We start from the raw sequence: 23,351 nt of genomic DNA, 5'->3' as shown, positions 1-23,351 counted from the left end.
AATGTCCTGGTCTGGGACGCCAAGCAGAAACCCCAGGCAGTGCCAGCTTTTCTGCAGAAGAATTGAAGGATTCAGTGAGCAATGCCCAAATGAGCTCTGCCCAGATGCAGGACAGAATTAGGAATGGAAAGAGCAGGTCTCCCTGCTCACCTTTCTCTTTGTGAGCAGCTAAGGGATGCTAAAAGGTACTGCATGCTAGCTAGCTTTGTTCTGACAGCACAGCAGGTACAGGTGTTGCCCTTCACACCAGAAAGTTCATGCTGCTATACTAATGTTTATTAACTGCAGCTCCTACCAGAGGGGCCAATTCTATTACAAAGTGGGCAGGCAAGTGTCCATGTCCTTTTGTCCTCTGCGAAGATGGCCCCAAGGTAGTACGTGTGGTTTCACACCAGTGTACCTATTTACTAGGAACTAATATGAGGCCATATATACATTTCATACACAACAGCTGTCTGGCTGCAAGGCTTTCAGCAGAGCTGGGAAAATGATGGGCAGGGGGGAGGGAAATTCTCTATGAATTATGGAGCTGGTCAAACGCCAGAAAAACTGGTCTGTCAAATAAATGATTTGAGGAAAACCAGCCACATTCACTGAACAGTGAAGAGTTTCTTCACGTTAGAGCATATCCATCTACATTTTCAAGCTGATTCTGAACCAGACATAATTTCCATTCCTTCATGTCTCTTCATGGCAGGCACTGATAATCTTTTCATAAATAGTTTTAGACCAAGAATTATTATGTGAAGAAATGTATGAATAACTTTGAATTACAAGTAAGTTAAAGAGTTTCACAGTCTGTCCATGAACTATGTACTAGTGAGGAAAAGCAGCTATCTTCACTGAATAAATAATTTGTTCAAAATTACTTGCTTAGTCCAGACTTACAGACTTACCAATTTGGCCTGAATTCAAGCCAGTCATTAAGTGAAAAATTGTTTCCTGAAACACATCCAACAAGAAAGGTCAATTTTCACAAACCTTATATGTATTTAGTCACTCTAGGTAAAACATGATTTTTTGTAACTAGCCCATCAGCACCACAGGTCTGAGCAGTGATGTCTGCCCGCATCTGCAGACAGTCCGGATCATTAACTTTGGGAAACGAGAAGCGCACCATGAATGTCAATAGCGTGTGAACAAAGTGCTCTCAGGATCCTGTCAGCAGCCCCTCGGGACGAGCATGGATGTGACAAGCACAGCGGCAGGTCCCAGGCAGTCACTCGAGAGACTGTGAGGACTGGAAGGCTTATCTACAACCTCCCCTCCTTCCAGGTGCTCTTCTCCAGGGAAAAGCCTGCTGCTGCAGCAGAGAGCTGTGAAAGTAGCCTCTTGCTACTCCTGCTCTACAAAAGTGGAGAGGGTCCCCCTTGCCCCTTGTCATGCCAGTTTAGAGCAAGGTCATGGTACAGCTGTCGTAGAAAGGATGCTATTTTGTTCCTGAAGCTCACTTCTTTTGGCAGCTATGCAATCTTAGGTAACTCTTGTTTCTTGTTCCTTTAGCAATGTTTCAATTGGGTATGCAAAGGTCTGTCTGGCTGCTGGGTCAACCAGATCATGGACTGGCCAGAAGCAAATATAACCCTGTAAATAAAAGTTATTTTTAACCAAGATGGCAGGGAATTGGGCAAAAGAGCTTTCAGATACCCAAAGCTCACTGCCTGGTTTCCAGAGTTAGCGAGAAATCAGTGCCTACAAACTTCCCCAGTGCCCAGTGAAACATACTTGGGTACACTATGGCAAAGCTATCCTCAAAAGCACAAAGACAGGGACAGAGGCCTTTCAGTCCCTCATTATCCACCTTCTCAACTCATTATTGAACCTTATACCTATGTTGGAGATATAGTTCATTGCCTGGGTTTTGTAAAAGTGTGTTTGATTGGGTTTTCTTTTTATTTGTTTATTGTTCTCCATTTAGTGACAAGTTCTCTCAACAATTTAAGAAGGTTACTTGAAGAATGTTTTTATTTACATATGATCTGTAAAATATTTGGGATAACTATGTTGAAATAATTTGAGATAAAGTGATAATAAAACCAAGTATATGGTTGACAGCTGGGGAAAAGAAACAATGTTAGAGGCACATTTTAGCAAAAACAGTATTTATGTATTATACCTTTATTGTACACTGTAAACACTTAAACACTTGATTAAGCCTACTTCTATTTAAACCAAAGAAGCTTCATGCATGCAGAAAGCAAAAGGATATATAAGAACATGATGGATTAGGTCTAAACTGATGTGTAGTAACACATAACACTTTAATAGATATACCTGAACAAGAACTATGAGTGGAAAAATAATATTAGCATCAGAATAAACATTGCACTAATTAACTCCAGTTTTAGATTATCTCTGGATATATCTCATAAAGAGACAGTGGGATTTCCCAATTCTCAGAAATATTAAATGGCCTCTGCAGCATTTAAAAAGGAGATTACACTCTTCAGACTTTTTTTTTTTTTGGTTTCTTTTAAAGGTTGTACAACTAGCAAAGAGACTTGCTAATAATTATGTAAATTATTTGACTCAGTATGAACTTCTTTGTTTAATATGTACCATGCTGTTATGCATATAATAATGTTTAGCATTAAGGTGTTGAAGCAAAAAGGGAAAATCTTATTCTTAATGAATTCGAATACTGCCATTCATTATACTTTTTAAAAAGAAAAACAATTAAGACACCTTTCCCTAGACCAGGTTGCTCAAAGTCTCATCCAAGCTGGCATTGAACACTTTCAGGGATGGGGTACCCACAACTTCTCTGCACAACCTGCTCCAGTACCTCACCACACTCACAGTACAGAATTTCTTCCTAATATCCAACCTAAATCTAGGTTATATGCATTTTCTCTAAATGGGCTACCATTCAGATGTCATCAAAAGAAGTTTGTGTGAAGTGCTTGTTGCCCTTATCACCTGCAGGAAGCCTACAGTGCAATTCCTCATCCCTGGCTCCTCCTATACCAATCACACATGAGGGGTAGGACAGCAGATGAAGGCAATCATGTATAAACCAATTACAGGGTAAAAAAAAAGGAACAGTTGAGAACAGGAAGATTTACCAGTCTCAATTCCACTATAACTTCACTATGCACCAAGTGTTCCCGCTAATTCCAGAGAGCACAATCAATTAACAGGATATTTTAAAAGCCCCTGCACTGTTTCCACAAACCATCACTTGTAGGATGCAGATATATATAGACACCTTTTCTCCAAGACTCATCTCCCCTACACATCATGTGAGGCATTTCTGCACAAGGTAGTTTCATTCCAGGTGTAACAGCAGCACAGGACTATCCTGTGCCAGGTCTCTTCCCATAGTCTGTAACTGTGTTACCAGCTATTTACTTATGTAATCTCTGAGCTATGTCATAAATTTATAGGCAGAAAATAAAAACCACTCAACTGAAAGCAATCCTTTGTGTGACTCTACCTTTTTCATGTAAGAAATATGTGCATTTTTAAATTAATTGGAATAAAGATATCACAGTCCCTCACCTTGATACGTGGTATTCAACAGCATGGAAGAAGCATTATTTCAAAACTTCTAGGTCTTTCTGGAGAACTAGTGGACATCTGAAAGGTAAAAACCTCTAAACCAGACAGCTGAAAACCTACAGTGATCCCTGAGAACTCAAAAGATATTCCAAACTCCTGGCTGGAATGACTTCCAGGTTTTCATAGAACTTTTTTGTGTGTGTGAATCATTGTGTTGGAACAGCAGCCTCCTCAAATCAAAGTCATGGATACTGATTGAACTCCAGCAAAGACAGATTTTTGCAAACCCTGAGATAGGATTATGTCAATGAAACCTTGACCTCTCTCCAGCACTCCGGTCATGTAAAACAGTCTTTAGTGAGGATTCACCCTAAATCACCTCAGCAATTAGGGGTTAACTGGAACAGATAAGAACCTTTGGTTTGAAAAGCCTGACACTGAGGGGTGAGTGCTTTTTCTAAGAATTTTGAAACTACAGGATTCACTTTTTTGAAACTTTTTACATGGTTTATATAAACATGAGATTCTTCCCATGGTCTCAGAACATCTGGATATTATGATTTCAGGAGAGCATTCCACATCACTAAAATTATTAATATGCAGACTTCCAGCTTGTCTCTGTAGTATTACCAGTAGAAATCTTCTTTTGGGGCTGCAGGGAACTCAGTTCAGCAACAGAGCAACATGGCAGGAATTTCTGTGGGCAGGAGAGGAAAAGAAGAACTGATGAGAGTTGGAGCTCCTCTCAGCACCTCCTAGAAAAGCACACACATCATTTTTCATTGCCCGTGGGACAAAGGATGATTATGCTACTGCGTGTCCTCACTTTGTGCATTTTCCATCAATTTGTGGTTCTGGCTTGAAAAGCTTTGATGTGTCAAATCTGGATAAACTGAACACCCGGTAAAATTTAAAAATCTTTAAATTAAAAAAAATTTAAAATATTTCTTTTGTGAAAGAAAATATGTGCCAAAAATATTTATTTTGTGATTTACAGCTCAAACAGATATCACTAGACTGAGGTGACTAGAAGGCTGAGATAGTTGAGATAAAGATGGGCTGGGTACAGGTTTATAGTGGTAACTGAAATGGATATTAAGAGGATTACACATGCAAATACAGTGCTGATGTGCTGACTCACATTTGGTCACGTTTTCTGTCCCAGTCCTCATGACTGATCCCTATTGTGGGTCAGCATCTGCAACAAGAGTCTCCTGAAAGATGTTTTGCAACAGCCACTGTCTGGTTTGTTCCGCTTTTAAAATAAAAGTTTCTGACAAAATCATTGCCTGTTCTTCAGTTTCTATTAGCATTTTAAAATGTACTTCCTCAATACAGACTTCTTGGCTGTTGGAAGTTAAAAATGCCATGGCACTTGGTCAGTATAAGAAACTCTCTCAAATCTAGATATGTCAGTCCATAAAACTCCAGTGGAGCTGGCTCAGACACACATTCCTGTAGGAAATGCCACGTGCCTGAAGAACAGTTTTCTCTGAAAGTAGAAGTGGGTGCACACTGGTTTCCCACTGACCTCCTAGGATGTATTTTAATCTTCTGCTTCTTTCCATATATTTCTCCTTCCCTCCAGCCATAGAGAGCATGAGAAAGTAAGAGCCAAGGCACAGCTTTTGGGTGACAGGATTCTCGTATGGGTTAGGAGACCTAGACAAACTGCTAAGCACAATACCCTCCACAGGTCAGCTGAATGTCCTCACCACCTAAGAGAAGCTCACAGGAGAACAAATCTCTGCATTATGTCCTAAAATAACCCAGAATGGTGCTTTCCAGGGGGTTTCAGGACAAGGCAATCAGTCCTATTATTATTTTACTGCCATGAGGGAGCTCTCTTCAAATGCATGGTGATAGAGCAATAATCTACAAGGTACATCCTTATCATCACTTGTGAGTCATATAAAACTCCTCCATTATCATATACCATAAAAAAGATTAAGCCACATGCACATTTTAAAAGGTAATTATTACATTTAAAGAAATGAAACCACATTATGAATTGTATCAGTACATTATTTAGCACAAGAGGCAGCACCAATTTTTTTTTCCTATTAAAGCAGTTTTTCATAATTCCTACTTTCTTAGAAAATAAAAGTTTAAAGTCAAGCACAGCTGCTGAAAAGCATTAAAGAAACCTGTGCCTGTACTGCAGAACCAAAGCAGTAGGAGAGGTGGCAGCTAGCCACAGAAAAGGGCAGATGAGATAGGGAAAGCAGTAACAAGGGAGGCATGAAGCAGTAGGAGATAGCAAAGATTTACAAATTAGTTACTTGTTGCCATTCATTACCATCTATATATACATCAGGGAAAAAATGAAGTTTAGAAGTTTCACAGTTTTGAAAATGTCAGGAAGTTATGATAATATCAAAGCTTATCACCAAAATCTCCGGTTTGACTTACACACACATTACTTACAGGATCTGGTTACATCTAAATAAGTGTGCATTTGGAAACAGTCATTCATGTGCTTGGGTGCTTTCTCAAAGGCATATGTACAGTCTGTTATTAGTCTTTAGAAATCAACTTTGTTCCTTAGAAACACAAATTCGTGTACTACTTTTTATATTTCCAAGTTCTTATATAATAAATGCATCCTTTCAATCAAGGCAATGCAAGCTGACATGTGCTTTTCCTTTGTGAAGCAGATGTTTTAATTGTTAGATAAGCTCCTAATAGTTTGCTGCCTTTTAAAGGAAAGGGAAAGTATATGAATGACCTCTCCCTCCCCACGGCTTTCAGGGCAGCTACTTTCCTTGAAGATTAGGAGTCGCTTGGACTCCAGCCCCAGCTTCTCTTGTATCTGCAAACTACAGTCTGAATTAGTTTTCTCCTTTAACAAAAACTCCTGCTGTGTTGAGAATCTCTTAATTACTTTTCAAGCTTCTCCTGTTATTGTGAAACTCTGAAAATCTGATTACTGTGCTAATAAAGTGAGTGAATGCCATTTTTTTTTTTCTATTTCATCTGAAGTCTTCAAAATGCAAAGATACACAAAGTCACACAGCAAGATTGCATTAATATAAATATACAACTAATGTCAAATGAGAACCTTGTGAGAGTAAAAGGTAACTGTGGGAACCATTCAGTCTACATCTGATAACGATAAGTACTAAAGAATAAAATTGGACAATTTAGGTGCTCAGAATTCTTTATCAAGGTAGTTTATAAGACAGAATTTTTGTTCTCTCTGAGAGCCAAGGAAAAACTGCATTTAGAATCATGGAATCATTAAGGTTGGAAAGGACCTGCAAGATCATCAAGTCCAACCTTTGACTGAACTCCACCCTGCCAACTAAACCTTAGCACTAAGAGCCATGTCATTCCTTGAACACCTTCAGGGATGGTGACTCCAGCAGCTCCCGGGGCAGCTCATTTAAAAGCTTAACCACTCTTTCAGTGAAAAAATTCTTCCTGATACCCAAACTGAACCTCCCCTGGCACAGCTTAAGGCCATTTCCTCTTGTTCAGTAACTGCCTGCCTGGAAGAGTTCGATCTCCATCTCACTACAGCCTCCTTTCAGGCAGTTGGAGAGAGTGGTAAGGTCACCCTGAGCCTCCTTTTCTCCAGGCTGAACAACCCCAATTGCCTCAGACATTCCTCACAGGATTTGTGCTCCAGACCTTTCCCCAGCTCTATTTCCTTTCTCTGGACACGCTCCAGCCCCTCAATGTCATTCTTGTACTGAGGAGCCCAGAACTGAGCACAGGATTTGAGGTGTGGCCTCACCAGTGCTGAGCACAGGGGGACAGTCCCTGCCCTGCTCCTGCTGGCCACACCATTGCTGATACAGGCCAGGATGCCATTGGCCTTCTTGGCCACCTGGGCTCTGCTGGCTCGTGTTCAGCTGCTGTGGACCAGCACCCTCAGGTTCTTTTCCACCAGGCAGCTTTTCAGCTGCTCCTCCCCAAGCCTGTAGCACTGCCTGGGGTTGTTGTGACCCAAGTGCAGGACTTGGCACTTGGTCTTGTTGAACCTCTCACAGAAGCCTCAGCCTATTTTCCCAGCCTGTCCAGATCCCTTCGCAGAGCCTTCCTACACTCCAGCATATCATATCAACACTCCTGCACAGCTTAGTGTGAGCAGTGAACTTACTGAAGGTGCACTCAATCCCTTCATCCAGATCATCAATAAACATATTAAACAGCACTAGCCTTAATCAATTTCCCACAGCCTTTAGCAAAAAAACCCCAAATAACCCAAACCAGCAACAGGGTGGAAAACCTCAAATCCTAGAACCCCAAAGCAGTATGAACCAGGTGATGCGGTGCTTCAAAGGCCTCTAGACTTAAAGATTCTGAACACACAGTCAGAGTTGCTTCAGTGGAAACTCTTGTCTTTTTATTAGCAATAAAGATTCAAAAATCTGCACAGTTAAAATTATATAGTACAAGGCCAAAAAGCAAAACAGAGCTCTACATCAGGGAATTACAAATCTGTTATGGTTTAGCAGATGGTCATCTCTTCTGTATTAGATGCCTTTATCCTGGACTAACTGTGTCCCATACAAATGGCAAAGAAATTCACAAATCTCCAAACCACAGCTGAGCTAACCTGATTTGAACAGTGGGCCAGGACTTTTTTTAAGATTTTTTCTGATGTGTCTGGAGGAGAATTAAAGAAATCTCCTGTGGGAACAGCCACAGATGATGAGACCCTTCATCACCTCATTGGTTTTGTCTGTGAAGAAACTTCTCCATTACTGTGTTTTTAAACTCTGTCTCCTCAAGTTGATTTGGGATGTACATTCCTTCACCGTTTCTTTCTTCCTTGGTAATTTATCCTTGGAGATGAGTAGCTGACTCAAGATACAATACAGGAAGATTTATGCTAGCCAATATTGGAAATCATAGGAGAGACAATAGAGAGCCTCACCTTAAAAATACATGTGCTTAATCATCATAAAAAGCATAACAGTGAAAGGGTGGTGTGCCAGACTTTGTAATTGATAATGCTGACATAAAACTAGAGAAACGTGGCAGAATTCTATGGGATTTTTACTTTATTTTTAAAGAAAGTAAAGTGAAATGGCAGTGCTTCAATAAGGGGAAGGGTGCTGGACCTCCATGGTATTTGGTATCATGATATCATAGTATCAAAACAGGCTGCTCCAAACTGCCTGCAGAAATTTAGCAGAAACTTGAGCCATTGCCTTGCTGGAGGCAGCTGATCAGCTGCATTCAGCCTCCAGGCTGAGGTTCTGTAGGCAGTCTTTTAGAAATCAGACATCTGCCTTCAAAAATGGCACTCAGTGTTATTCAAAAAATGGAGGCAAGGTGACTCGCTCTCTTCAACACCGGACATCTGATTATTTATGGTGCTTGAACTCTCACACCAGTCCCGTGAGTTTTATGCCAGCATTCAGCCACTGATCCTCTGCTCCTGAGAGATATCTAGGTGCATGGGCTGCTACATGCAAATTATTCCTGCTTGGAAAAGCAGTGGCTTCCTGAGCCTCCCCATGGGAGAGCTGGGCAGATTTTCACCAGCATTATGCTGCCTTTGGCTTTGGCTCCTTGCATTTCTGTGCTGACCAAGGAGCCATTCTTCCCTACCTGTAAGCCCTAGGTAAGAGGAACTATTGTCACACATGTAAACATTGATGTTTTGTTAACATTTTATCTGACTGCTAAAGCTATTGTGCCAGAAGAGGAGGGAGGGGGAAAAAAGAGTAGAACAAAGGCTGGTTGCTTGCTGGCTGTTTGTCCTCAAGAGACTGATGTCCTGACGTCACCCAGCAGCGATTTCCTGACATCACCCAGCAGCACAGGGAGAGCCAAGCATTCCTCTTTTGGTTCTTTAGCTGCTGGTCAGAGTGACAGTTCACTGCTGATTATGCTGCTGTAACAAATGGGAGGCAGAACACTTGTATTTTTTTTTCTCCTGGAAACTCAGAGTAAATTAGATTTGGTGCTCTGCCAAGAACAAAATACAGTCTACTATTGTAAGAATTGTTATGGGCCAGATCTTCAAATCTGTACTAGTGGCAAAGTGTGTTTGTCCAAATGTTGAGTTAGTAAAGATATCTGATTTGACCCAGTATCTCTTGCATCTCTGCCTTTAATTCTCTTCCTCTCAGAACACACAACTGAATACAGTCTTAAGAATTGAAAAAAATTATCTGCTTAAATAAGCGGTTCAGGGTTCCCAGATGTAACTATACCTGGTCTGGCTGATTGAAGATCTTTGCTTCAAAACAGTGCAACTAATGTTTATAGTATATAAATATGAGCTCTGATGATCCCAACACTATTTGCACGCGTGGAATAAAACAAATCCAATGCACCTAGGAGGAGAAGGAAGGTCTAGTTGGAAATTACTTCTGTTTTCCTTGCTGCTTTTCCTAATGCTTGTTTTCCTTTTTTTCTCCAAAGCCTCTCAGAGTCTGAATAAAAGAACACTTGTGACATTTGCTAAAATTTTTAAGTGGATCTTGCCAACAACTTATATATGTTGGTTTTCCCTAAACTGCTAATTTCTAGCTAGTCTTCTCTTTTGAACTTCACAAAGGGGGCAGAGCAGACAGCTTAATCTAATCCCAAAAGTGCAGATGTCAGACTAATTTATTTTTTTATGAGCCCCACAAATGATTTTAAATAATTCCAAAATAGCTTATACATGCATGTTATATGTCCAGACATTAAAATCCAACAAGAAGAATCCAGTAAACAAAAGTTCCATTATAACTGATTTGCCTATCTCTGTCTCACAAAATTTTCCCAACATTGTCTGGATGCAATGATGCCTGCTGTCATGAATACGAATTACATGGTTTAGTATCTCTTCTTTGCTGTGAAAAAGTGATTAAAATAGAATTTTAAATGGAATCATTTTATAAAAGGTTACAAGTTATTAGAGAAAATGTATTTTCACTGTAAATTTATTTTTAAGTGGCAGGATATGGGATGAAGAGGCAGTCTAGAAGGACCAGAAAGCAGTGGAGGAATTCCAGTGTTTTCATGTGAAAAATGTGGTGCCTTATTAGTAATAGTCTTTTTTGATAATGAGATTTGTTTTAATTAATAGTCTGTTTAACATGTGCATTCCATTATCAGGAATTACTGTGCTTCAGAGGCCTCTCAGTGGAAGTAAAGACACGGTGGAGGATGGTGTAAAGATGTTTGATGTAGAGCAAGCCACACTGGCTCCACAGCTGTGGGGAACAGATTCGTATTATCGTGGTGCTGTGAATGGTGACCGCTGCCAAAGAGTGCTTTAGCTTGGGGACTCAGTCTCTACACCAGTGGGATCACCCATGCCAGGCAAACACTACCCTCCATAAGAAACAGACAAATGCATTTTTCACTGGGGTAGAAAATCATGTGGAATCACATTACACAGTAATATAGATGACTAAATCTATAAAAGCCAGGTTAAACAGGTAAAAAGTTGTTTAATTTTTGTTTGTATATAAGGGATAGAAAATGAGAAATATTACCTTCTTCTTCTTTTTATAGAAAGTATCCTTTCTACTCTTACTACTTTCACAACTCATCTCACAAAATAGACTAGACACTCGTTTGCATCTATTTCTGCTGTCATAATACATTCTCAAGAGGTTTGAGGTAAGATAGGAATAAAAAGCTGAGGCTTAACCTGCATAAAGGAATAAATATTGATAACTGATACCCACTGGGAGCAAAGCTGAGTGCTTCACTCTGGCGGAGGAGATGCCAAAATCACTCCGCCATTTTCTTTACTGAGAGTACCATACCTATGATGACATAAACCTCACAGGTTTACACTGGTGTAAATTATTATATTTGCTAGCCTTCCAGATGCTGAGATGCGTATTATTTTCCTAGGCCCAGCTCCCTCCCTCAACAATGTTTAGGAATGTGTCCTTGTAGCCACTTTGTACTACAGTTAATTACAGAGGTATGAACTGTCCCTGAAGTGATCAGGCTAATTTCCTTCAGTAAGTGGATGTAGAAGAGTGCTCAGCCTACTGAAGGTAATGTCAATCCCATCTGAGTTTACTGAGTTTATGTGTTAAACCACTTTGTGCAGAGTATTGCATATGAAAAGATTGAGACTCTTCTGGGTGATTGCCATCTGGGATTGCTGATCTGAGACAAGGGTGTGAAAGCATGCAGTCTGTGTGAATTGTCTGTATCCTCCCAGTTGCTGCTGCTCTGCGTCATTCTTTGAAGTATTCCCTAAGGAATGGCATACTACCCAGCTGAATCAAGCATGGTTAAGTCTTGCTATAATATCACATTTCCAAAGCTGGTCTATTTCAGCTTGAAATAAGTTATGCCCTTTGTTTGTATATATAATTTTTAAATCTAAAAATAATTCTTCTACAGAACAGAGAGAATCCCCCCCTTGCAAGTGTGTTGAAGGAGTAGTGATAAATCAATTAAGATACTTGGGGCTAGCTTTTTCAAACAATTCTCCTCTTGATCTATGCTTATTCTGTGAATCTCACTGAAATTTAATTAAAGAATATTCCAAGACATTGATTCTGGAAATATGGTTGGCATTTTGCGTTTAGTCAGATTGGTTTTGTTCTGCATGTGAACTGACTCCAAGAAATAATTTTTTAATGGCTGAAAGTTAAGGGAAACTCTTTCTCAGTATTCCAGTGGTTCCCTCTATACTGAGACTGACTTATCAAAGCATTCCTTTTTGTCACTTAAACAGCACCTTGGACCAAAGCATTTGTGCTAAACTGTTAAATGACAGCCTGGGTCAGGGCAGAACACACAAGTATTGTTCAGAGAGCAGCAGAAGAAAGGCCCCAAAGAGACAAGTGCCCTTGTTAATGTCATTGCTCTAATACTGCTGACCTGATCAGTTTGCTGATGAGTACACTGAAGGAAGTAGAGCCTCCTTGGAGCTGGGGCCCTTCCTTTCTTGGGCAGAAAGTAGTGAAAGGCTAAGGTAGTTACTTTAGTTTTGGCCCTTCAGATCCACACAGCTCAGATCTAATGTATAGTTTATTGTTTAATATATAGTTTATGTCTATATAATCCCACAATATTATAGTTAAAGAAGATTCTCTTCTGACAAGACTATTCCCATTTTAATCAAAATCTCCCCCTTACAGTACTTCTAATATCTTTGGGAGCTGCTGCTAATCTGGAAATATTTTCCACTTCTGAAATCATCCCTTAATGAGACTGCTATTACCATGATTTGAATTCATTCTAGAGTTTTCCAGGTATGCTAAAACTATGAAACAGGCCACCATAAAGTATGAGCATCATAAGGAGTTCAAACTAAAAAGGAAGATCACCTATGTATTATATGCTGTATTATAAGAGGTTAGGGGGCATTACCAGATTAATATATGTCCCAGTATAGAGAGGGCTGAGATTTCAATTATTGCCTCTGATTTTTAGCAATTCTGACTTTCAGTGTAGATGGCATCTTTGCAGATTTCATGCAGGGAGCATAAATAGCTGCTTTTACTTACAACTGCATAGACCTGTACCCTCATGACGTTACAACAACTTCTAGAGTTATGCAGGAAATAGTACTAGATAGGCTTTGTCTTTGAAGGTTGCTCTGATACTCAGTATCTGGAAGAGAACAGCTCTCTGATTAACAGCCTCCTGATTTGTCATCAACCAACAGTCTGCGGGTTACAGTTTGGGAAGTGAGGGACTCAGACACAAGTTCACACATCTAAAAGGAAAAAAAATTCACAACAGATTGGATCGGGGGAGAGAAGATTATCCAGGGACAAAGTCATGAAAAAGAACGTGTGTAAAGAGACAACAGGGAAAAATAGAGTTGTTGAAAAAGGAAAGGGATGAAGGAAGAGAGAAAATAGCAAGCTGTTCAGGTATGAAAGGCTTATTTGAAGAAAAGCAGGGAAAAAGTAGAAGGTAAGTGAAAAAGAAAGGCAAAAAGCAAATACAAAGGCAGAGAAAGGACAATGGGAGGCTTACTCAAACAGAATTAAATCTGAGATGTGCACCACAGTTTTTTCTCCCTAGTTCACCTCTTCTCCACTTGCTGTAGGAGCCTTTTTCTTACTTTAGTTTTGTGGATTTTCAAAGCTTAAAATACTCATCCCCATCTTCATTATCTCAAGGTAATGAAAGTGGACTTCATTCCAGATGCCAAAACCTGTTTGCTACTAAATAAATTAACGAATAAGGCCATAAGCTGACAGACAAGTCAAATTTATAACACATTATCATCTGTTCCCTGAAGGAATAGGAGGGATAAAACAGCTTATTCACAGAAGACACATTTTGCCTTGGATCACAACCTTTTAGGGTAACATCATGTGGAAAGCAGGCGTTATACAGAATTGTCCTAACAGTCACAGTGGCTACAGAAGGCGTGCTATGAAAGTAATCCCTGTCTTCAGACACTGAAGTATGAAGTGTCACAGGAAAGCACAGAGGAGTCAGAGGGGCTATGGTTTTCCACTTTCACATAGGGTATCCATGTGAAGAATACTCTGAAGCAGACAGAAGGCTACCTGGTACTTTGTGTACATGGAAAATCTGAAAAAGACTGTAAGCAAAGGAAGAGGAAAGTTTTGCTGAAGCACATACCCTCCCAGGGTGTTTTTGGTTCCGTAACTCCTTGCAATAGTGGCTTTAGAACATAAACTGTGACAGAAGTGTGGTTTGGAGAAAAAAAACCCCACTGTATTTATATTAACAAATTGTAATAAAAAGAAAACAGTAATAGGCTTCATCTGAAAAATTTAGATACCCACTAGGGACAAAGATGATGGAGAAGGGAAATACCTGGCAAATGAAACATGTTGTTGACTGATTACAATTTTGAAGTAAGTATTTTTAATAGTATTTTTCTTCACAGTGAAGTTAGCTGATTTCTTCTATGTCCCTGAAATGCAAGGCTAGATGTGGATCTAAACTGAGATCCCTCTGGAAAGAACACTGAGGCAAAAAGCCTTAAATCTTTGCTACAAGTAGTGAGTAACGTGGGTCCCAATCTTGATCCCAACTAAAAGAATGATAGGTAGAGGTCTACAGCTTGCAGTAAATAGTGACAAACTAAACAAAAGGTGTTGAAGTGCTGGCTGCTCCTCTCCCAGGAATCCTTACAGAGGTTACCAGACTTCTCCCTGAGGTTGCTCTTAACAGCAGGGAACTGGACAGCTCATGAATCAGCTCTAAACCACCACAGCTTGGCCTATTACAGTAAACCAACATCGATTTTGGTTTATGCTGAACTGCAAGGTTCAGAAGCCATTTGGTCTGCCCCACTACAAGGTAGATGCCTACAGAAGACAGCAGAGGTGCGGGGTGCTTCCTTTTGCTTCAGCCACTGCACTTTCACCTGTCATTAGCTGTGTGCAGATACCTTTACAGGAAGTTCACTGTGGAGAAGACCACAAAACAACCTAAAAGAAACTTCCAGCTTAGTCTGAAACTCTGACAATGATCATTTGTAGTTTGCTTGGGATCTCTGTCTTCCCGTATCATTGTTAAAAGCGTACATTTTTGTTGCTAGCAAGAACGCAGCTGCAACCTGAGATGTCAGACATGGATTTTTTCTGTTCCTGGAGTGAAAAATGGTATTCAGGTCGCCTTCACTGCTATGCTGTGGAAAATTAAAGCTCTTTTTTCACTGATGCTTCCAAGAGTTTTATTAATATTTGGCATCTCAACCTGAAGGATTTATAAATCTATACAAATATCAGGGGGAGAGGGGGAGCCTGAGTTTTTAACATTCATGTGACTATTACATACATTTTGTGAGAGAAACTGAGGAAAAGCTGCTCATTTGTGTAGTTACATTAGTTATCTTAGCTCTTCTTACTTTATATTCTATGTTTTACCATAAAACACTGACTCCACAACACTTGTAACAAAATCTGATGCCACATAAAACTACACAGTTTAGAGTTGCATTGTAAGTTCAAAACTTAATTCATTTTTAGAAAAAGCCTTACTATGCCATTCATTAACTTTTGCATTAATCTAGATACTGTTTTGAGCAAACTTGACTATAGATATGTTTTGGTGATCAAACTATGTGAAGTAAATGAAACCACATCACCCAAGCTTTGATGCTTCTAAGTCAGTTTTGGTTTGCATTTTGAGTTCCAGATGAAAGCCACAGTTGAGGGAAAGAACTGTTATGAATCAGAATAAAGAAAATGCTCATGTGAGGTTCTCCCTAAAGAAACCCACAGACTTTTGCACAGTTCTCTATTTTCCCTATAAAATTAAAGAGCACTTTAAACCTTCCTTCAGAAATAGAGTAAAGCTAAAGTCTCCTGTCAGAGAGCTTGCCCTTTTCAGAGTTTCAAAACACAGACAGATTTTAAGGAGCACATTCCCTACGGTACATTCAGAAGTGTTTTATTAAAATACATACACAGCAAATAATGTATGGCAACACTAAAAAGGGTTTTATAGTGGCAATTAGGATTTTATCCAAAGTCCATTAATGCTGCTGGAAATGTTTCCATTTATTTCGAAGGAGTTTGCAGTAGGTCCACATGAAAAAAAGCACTACACTGGTTTCTAAGCCTATCCTAGTCCATCCAGGTGAGAGGAAAGCTGTGTCTGTGTCACGTGCCTCCCTTACCTTCTGGGCTGTTACCAATGGATTTTTAATTACCAGTAATGGGCAGACCATTATATTTAAATTGCCATCCAATTTCTGGCCCATTGTTTCAGATCTGTGGGCTCTGTGAGCAGATGCCGAGGCAGCTGTGCAGCTCCCAGCTTCCATGGCATTTCACCTCAAGAGAGATGTAGCACAGCAAGCCATTTAGCTGGCATCCCCTGCCACTGGGAACTTTGGTCCGGTAACACAGCGCAATCCAAGCTGCCGGCGTGCAGGAGGGAAAAGCTATTGTTGAATCTCTTCCAAAACCAAATTATATCTCCCATTGTCTCAAAGGAATAATAAACCCTGGCTGGCTGATTGTAGAATATAATAATAATCTAGCTGAATTAGTGGGCATTCCTGGGAGTGACTGATTTCTGCTTTTTACCAGCAGCATTTATTTATTTTTTTTTCAAGAGAGTAATTCTTCTCTGGAAAACAGGATTTATGTATACATAACTATACGGAAACTAAACTTAGGAAATTTAGAAATGTTATACTTAGAATCATACTCCCTGTGTGTCCATAATCAAAATAAAATGTTCTTAGCAAAAATACATGGCTGCTGAAAGTGGTTTCACTGACATAGTGTCAGGGCCCTGAGGACACCTGCCAGCCCAATTCTTCTTGTCCAGCCTCCCCTGGGGACTCCCCCACCCTGCCCAGGGGTCTGTGTTAGACCCCCAGGACTGTCAGCCTCATCCCAAGGGAGGTTGCCAATGTCCAGGGCAGAGCAGAGCCCACTGTATTAGAAGGAATTTCAAACAAAAATGTCCACACAGACACTGACCCCTCATGTTAGGTCTGTTTGTCCCACTTAGTTTGAACTGGATGCTTGAAAATCTCACTAGTGCATCAGCACACAGTTGCACAGCATGTTTGAATTGGTAACACACAATTTGTTATTTTAATGTATTTTTCCAGTTAGTGGTGGATTGTGGTGTTTTCTTGGTTTAAGTCATACCTTTGATCTCAAGTAGAATCCCAGGCCTGATGTCATCAAGCAATTTAACACCTATTTGTGATCCTGACAATCATGATTCACCAGCTAAGGATCCTGTAATCTTGCCTGCAGATGTTATGCTAGCAGAGCAAGCATTCCCACTTTCACTAAAGCATGGGCAGAAGCACCTTTTCAAAATGTGAAGTGGTTAGACCTTTGACTGAGGATGCCAGAGACACAGGCACAAGCCACCTGTTTTCCTGGAGGGGCTCTTAATCTCACATTGCTACTTTGAAAACATGTAGTGGTGTGGGAAGGGGACAGGGGACTTCCTAACCTCTCCTGCTAATGCTGTTCCATTTTGAATGGGATCATTAAATATTAAAAGAGTGAAAGATCAAAAGATAGAGAATGACTTTTAGCCTGTTTGTTAGGCATCTCACGTTTTCAGTTCCAACCCAGGGAAGATGTAGGTATATTTTAGAGAGAAGAGACACAATGAGAGAGAACAAATAAGCCAAGCACCAAAATGCTGTACTGTTTAGGACACAATTATAAGACTTACAAACTGTGAGGGTTTTGTCCTTTCAGGCAGCAGCCAGAATTAAATTTCTACTTCCCACATTATCAGTGATGCCTCTGTCAGCAGACTGGACAGGCAAGGGTTTTCTGCTAGAACCAGGAGACCATGAACTCACTGGTGATACTGGCACCATGTCCCAACCAATTCAGCAAATCTACCTGTAGTTAAAGCCCCAATGAGAGGTATGTTATATAGTCTTACACAAATATTCCATATTTGTGGAAGACTCTGTGCCGTTGTCATCTCTCCCCGCCACTTCCTGATGACTAGGTTAAGTAGATAACTACTCAGCCAAATATTTGTGAACCTCCACTGTCTAAATATCCAGCTCTGCTAATCTATCTCCCTTGAAATGTGTGGCCTTCCCTGAGAACTGTGCACTTCACTAGCTTTTACAGCATCAATAGTTAGAAACTGCAACAGATATCAAATTGCCTCTGTGGGCCTAGCCTTCAGCTATGCCATAGGTTCCTGTTCCAAAACTTTGCCAAACACAGGGGAAACAAAGAAATGATTCAAAGAGAAACTGTGTGCTGGATTATCTAATTACTTTCCACTTTTCCAAAAGTAACAGTAAAATGCAAGAAGCATCCACTTTGCAGAGGTAGAAATGCCTATATAAGATGCCTAAATAAGGGTTCACTTGGATTAAAACACAGGAATAAATACAGCTATGGAGGCTCTCAACTGAGTTATGAAGTCAAGCAAAACTCTTTAAAATACCCATGATGATAAGACAAAGATGTCCAAGAGTCCACTTTTGTGCAGCTCAGGGCTCTGAACTGTGGAGAGGATACTCAGGACAAAGGTCTGCTTACTTAGGAAGTAGGTACGTGTTCCTGTGTTGTGCTTTCCAGCTTTCTAAAAAAAATTTTTGCCTCACCTGTGTCCTCCCTGCTGCCTCTCCGTGACTTTGCAGCCTTGGGAACAGTTCTAGTGTGATTAAGACAGTGTGTCCCTGCCACAAAGTGGCTGCACCCACTGCTTACTTCATTTTGTGCAGTTGAGGAAGATGCTGTTTTGATTCCTGCTCCCTAAAGTTCTACAGATGTAGCTTATGGAAGAGCACAGAGAAGTTTGCCAGGTTCTGCCTAGACCTATAGGCAAGAGATTCCTTTTCTTCCCTGCAATAGTTACCATTAAGGATGAGACAAAAGATGTTTGATTTTTTTTCTTCCTTTATTTGTCCTCGGACTGGCAGCTGCTGTATCGGCACCAGTTGTGTATAAGATTCCACAAAGCAGAAGGACTAATTTAGGTTTATCAAACTACAGACATTCCCCTTCATCCCCTCCAATTACAGCCCAAATCAGGCTCTTTGGCTGGGACTTTCAGGAGACAAGTGCAAAATATGACTAGTCTGACTTATTAATGCAGGGGACTTCCACTTCACTGGGGGAATCCTGGGCAGGGAACATGTGGGTATTTTCCACCATCTACGAGGCAGACAGTCTGCTTTCGACTGATTGTGGTCTGCTGGGTTCCTGAAATATATTTGGTCATTTCTATTGCAGCACTGAACAAGCCTGCTTATGGGGTTTGGTTTACTGTGGTGGATGAAGAGCCTACTCCCTAGTCATGCATTAATCGTGCATTAAACATAGAGAACATTAGCCCACATTCTTCTGGAACCTTAACTTTATTAAAAGGGAACACGAGTGCCCACGGCTTCTTTTTCTGTGTAAAGATGTAACTTTCCCAACAGAACCACAAGAGATCCTCAGAATTTTCTTTAATCAGAAAACCAAGCTCTGATCCTGTGAATTAAGATGTTATGAAACCAACAGAAAATAATAGGAATGCGGAGGTGCTGAAGAGAGTGTGGAAATAATACCTAAAACACCCCAATTTTCTTTTCTAACCTATCTTCACTTTTCAACATTTTCTCCCACATATGGTGATGAACTAAGACAGGCAATGCAGGGAATTCTTCCAGTTACAGGTCACTGCATTACACTAGCTCTGGAAATAAAGATTTTTCTCTTCAGTACATGCAATATGAGATTTTTAAAGCAGCAGCTTAATCTAGGATTCAGTTGTCAGCAATGTCTGTGTAGAAACTATCACAGAATTATCCTGTGCAATTATCTTTCAGTTAGTCTCTAAGTTAGGCTCTAAACCAGCACATAGAAACAAACCTCTGTTCTGGACATTATGCAGTTAATTTATTCCCTATCCTAAACAAAAATACAGGCTTTCATTAAGGACACAGAAGCAAGTTATTACCTCCCTCCTACTCACTCCTAATACGTTTTATCTTTATGCTTTACAATCCTGGATAGCAAAGCAGCTGAGAGCCACCAGGATTTCTGATGCCACATGGTTATTGTTCCAGTTGTTTGTTCTGGTTCCAGCTGAATGATAGTGGGAGCTGTTCTGCTTCTGAGCAAAGGGGAGGAGGAGCTGCAAATTCTTAGTTTTTTAGCCTAGAATGAAAAAGACCTTAAAAGCTGTTTGCCACACAACTTACAACTCCTTTTGTATTTAATGGCCTGAAAATATTAGAGTGAATAAATGCTAATGATTTGGGGGGTTGCAGTATTGTAGAGCAAATAAAGAAGTCAGGCTATAACTAGAATAACTTGCTTCTGTGCTCACACAATCATTTCACTTCAGAATGCCATGAAAATACTTTAAACAGATTTCTGTCAAGGCATTGTTGAATAATAAGCTTACCTAGTGTTCAGGATTCAATCAATGTTTTCCTTGATATAGGATGTCATTTTTTAAGTCATGAGGACATACACAATTAACTGAAAACTCTAATTAAATTTCTGCTGCAGGTATTTTCCTTGCTACACCACTTTATTTTACATGCTGACAGAAGAGAAACAAAAAGAAGACTTCTGATCTCTGAATCACTCAGATACTGCATTTTCAGACACAACTGGCACTTCAGAGATCAGGGTACCTGTGAATTTCAGTTTACATTTGCCAACATACAGAGTGGGATTCATCCAAGTGGCAACAAAAGCAAAGCAAGTTTGTAGGAAAAAAAAAAAAATAATTAGATGCAGTGTGAGAATAAACTATCTACAAATAGGAGAAAGAACTACCAAAGAGGGAAAAAAAAATGGAGAACAGGCTAGATCCTCTGGATGGTCTTTACAGCTTTATGCCATTATAGTAGCATAAGGAAAACCAGCTATGGGTGAAGAATCCCGGAACAGCATAAAGCTACTGCAGAAACTCCTCATTCTATGCCCCCAACACAGCTCAGGATAGAGGACCAGACTGGGAAAGAGAGGGCCTGCTGCTGAGAGCTGCCTGCTGTCCACTCTCCAAACAGCCCCATGGGGCCCAACTCCCAGCAGGGGAGAGATGGGGGGAACAACACAGGCTATGACAGCTCCTGTGGAGCTGGAAAGTGGAATCAGGTAAAGAACGAATAAAGGAGCCTTTGTCCCCATTCCTCCAACCTTCTGCTGATAATAGTTCAGATGGATGAAACAAACTGGCTCATTAGGATTTGGTTGGGAAAGATTGATATAACAATCAGGCACATCATGGACAAATGAATATTACCATCTCACTTTTTAATATAAAATATTTAAGTTTTGAAAGAGAGATATGCTATCACAAGAGAGATAGTTATGTCTTCACTTATACCATAGCTGAGGTGATTTCTCATCTTTTCTCTACCTCAGAAAACCAAACCCTTTTTACCAGCTTTAACTTGACAATGGTGTTCATTCAATGACTGTAACAGCGATATAAAAATGACATGTCCTTTAAATGGGAATGAACAGTAGTGAATAAATAGAAGTGCAGAAAAAAACATCAAAGTTGCATTTTTCCAATTTCTTATTTTGACATGGAACAATATTTCCCTGGTTTTTAACTAAAAAGAAATGGATAAAACCATAATTGAGTACAGCTCAAAAAGTAAAAAAGCCTGAAAAATCTAAATAGGTCTATTATTTCTTTAAATTAAACACCTCTAAATGGAAACTATGCTCAGGTTTCTGCAACTTCATAGATTTTGACTGACATATCTGTCCTTATAACAGACACTCTAAATCAAGAGCCCTTAACAGAAGTGTCCTTAACTGTAACAGTTTTAGAGCGTGACTGCCTGTGCCAGGTGAGATGAACTCCAGTGTGTCTCCAAAAGGAAGGTCCAAGCCTCTGTAGGTTTAAAGAAATTATGCTGCTTTGGATGTGATTTGTGGTGTAAATAGCATCAGCTTTTAGAAACCAACAAAAAACTAATCATGGGGAGAAAAAAAAAAAAAAAAGGTCTAACTTTTGTGTCTTAGCACTCTAGCATGGGTGAAATCTAACACTGGGGTATTGCCCCTCTCTTCAAAAGGGCCAGGATTCAACCTATATAATCCAAATTTAGGAAAGTCTTCCAAAGGATTTTGAGCAGTATTATTCAACCTTTAATACCTGAGGGCCAAACACACTATTTAGAAAGGTCAGGATAAAAATGGGAGCAGCTGACTACCCTGCCCTATTCTCTTTACACTGCACAGGTAGGGCTGATTCAAAACCACTGCTTTTAAAACAGGGCACACCTCAGTGTGTATGTTCTATTCATAAGGCAGTACAAACCTTCTGCCTAGTTTAGCTGTCCTTAATTTAAGCCCTACCATTTAGGGCTCTGGGCCAGAGGTTACACACCAAAAGAAACAATCAGGGCCTGACTCGTGATGACTCAAACCTCTCACTCGGTGCTGAAACACTTCAGCGCTCCCTTGATTATTCTGGCACTGGGAATTTATGACCCAGATTCTGGGACACTGTATGGCCCCATCCTGCCCCTGTCTCAATTAGGCTATTCACTCAGCTTCTCTCTCCGTGCTTCCTGCAAACCCTAGCAGAAAAGGTCTGTAATGAAACACCATGAACTGTCACCAAAGAGAAGTCCTGAGACAGGCTGAGGAGTTAACACAGACGAATGTATGCCTCCTGTAAGGCACCTTTAAGCCGTCAGAGCAACATTAAGGAAATACGGTTAGAAGAATCATTTAGAATTGAATGTTATCGCTTCCTGTGTGGTTTTCAGGAGGTCTATTTTTGAATGACTGAAAGGAGAAAGCACGGTTTAAGTGATTTTAGAAAAGAGCACCATGATGTCAAGAGTGTGCAATGCACCTTTCAGCACAATGAGAAGCATTATTTGCAGGAGATTTGTATTTTTTTAAAGGACTTTCACACACCATATTCTATTAATTACTTGATTACTAGTTCTTCGGAGAAGTCAACATATGCTAGCAGTTAGAAACCCACCTAGCCTACATTAGGAGCTTTTATCCCTCATAAGCAGGAAAATATCTTGTAAATGCATATGGGACAGGAAGAACTAGCTGACTGTGGTATTTTTAGACTTAGGTGAAAATATCACTGGGATTATTTAGCAAAGAAATAGGAAAAGGAAATAAACCAAGTAAATTAAAAACAATTTCTCAACAAAGAAAATTATTACTTTTATGTACAGGGAAACTGCAAAAAGCACTTATGTTATCTGAATATAATATGAGAGAAGGTATCAATAATGTTTCTAATCCTTATATATCTCAGTAATGCTTCAAGTTCTCAACTTCTGTATGTTTGGTGGCAGAGACTCCACCTACCCCTCAACCGTAAGTCAGAAAAAATACAACACTTCACAGCTCAACCAGGGAGAAACTTTTCCTCTTGCACGTGGAATGCATTTTATTTTTATTTAATTCCCTTTAGCTGTTAAAAGAGGAAAAACATTTTGACTCGGCATTACCCCTTTACCCTTGACTGGTATATATTCCCTGTTAGAGGAA

Source organism: Cyanistes caeruleus, chromosome 1, assembly GCF_971803275.1.
Source record: "Cyanistes caeruleus chromosome 1, bCyaCae1.hap1.1, whole genome shotgun sequence".
In the NCBI taxonomy this organism is placed as follows: domain Eukaryota; kingdom Metazoa; phylum Chordata; class Aves; order Passeriformes; family Paridae; genus Cyanistes; species Cyanistes caeruleus.
This window is presented reverse-complemented; position numbering follows the sequence as displayed.